The sequence below is a fragment of the Pistacia vera genome, unplaced genomic scaffold, assembly GCF_008641045.1.
Source record: "Pistacia vera cultivar Batoury unplaced genomic scaffold, PisVer_v2 Contig634, whole genome shotgun sequence".
NCBI lineage: Eukaryota > Viridiplantae > Streptophyta > Magnoliopsida > Sapindales > Anacardiaceae > Pistacia > Pistacia vera.
Genome location: NW_022196484.1, coordinates 36,546 through 37,390, shown reverse-complemented (window position 1 = coordinate 37,390; position 845 = coordinate 36,546). Strand labels below are relative to the sequence as shown.

The window sequence follows — 845 nt, the reverse complement described above, 5'->3', positions numbered from 1 at the left end:
ATTGAAAGAACCGCCAGACGACTTAATAGAGAGAGAAGAGAAAGAGAGGAATTAGTGGTTGAATCAGAAAAAGTTGTTGAAATAGCAGAACCAGAAAACAGAACACTAAGGGAATTTTTAGTTCCTACAGTGAATGGCAGTGGGTCGACCATTACTAGGCCTACGGTACAAGCCAACAACTTTGAGATTAAGCCAACAATCATCCAGATGATCCAGCAGTCAGTTAGATTTAATGGTGATTTGAAGGAAGATACGAATCAACATATTGTAAATTTCTTAGAAATTTGTGACACCTTCAAATCGAACGGAGTGTCAGATGATGCCATTAGGTTGAGGTTATTCCCATTCTCATTGTTGGATAAAGCAAAGGGGTGGTTAAAGGCACTACCACCGGGAACTATCACAACTTAGAATGATTTAGCACAGAAATTCCTGACCAAGTTCTTCCCTCCAGCTAAATCAGCAAAACTGAGAAATGATATCACATCATTTCTACAAGATGAGTCCGAGTCATTGTATGAGGCTTAGGAGAGATACAAGGAGTTAATGAGGAAATGTCCACACCATGGGTTGCCAATTTGGCTTCAAGTCCAAACATTCTACAATGGACTGATGGGTAATGTGCAAACCATGGTTGATGCAGCTTCAGGAGGAGCCTTGCAGAATAAGACACCAGAGGAGGCTTATGAGTTGCTTGAGGTTTTGGCAAGCAACAACTATCAAAGACCAAATGAGAGAGCAATACCAAGAAAATCTTTGGGGCTACATGAAGTTGATGCTTTTACAGCCATCTCAGCCCAACTCGCGGCACTTCAGAAACAATTGGGAAGTATACAGGTAAACTC

The 845-nt window shown here is 41.2% G+C and overlaps 1 non-coding gene across 1 annotated transcript; it reads right to left on the bottom strand.

Moving 5' to 3' along the window:
• Nucleotides 1–465: 465 nt before the first annotated feature.
• On the bottom strand, nt 466–572 carry LOC116111411. Its single transcript, XR_004125066.1, has one exon. It is a non-coding gene; the product is annotated as a small nucleolar RNA R71 (small nucleolar RNA).
• Nucleotides 573–845: the final 273 nt, after the last annotated feature.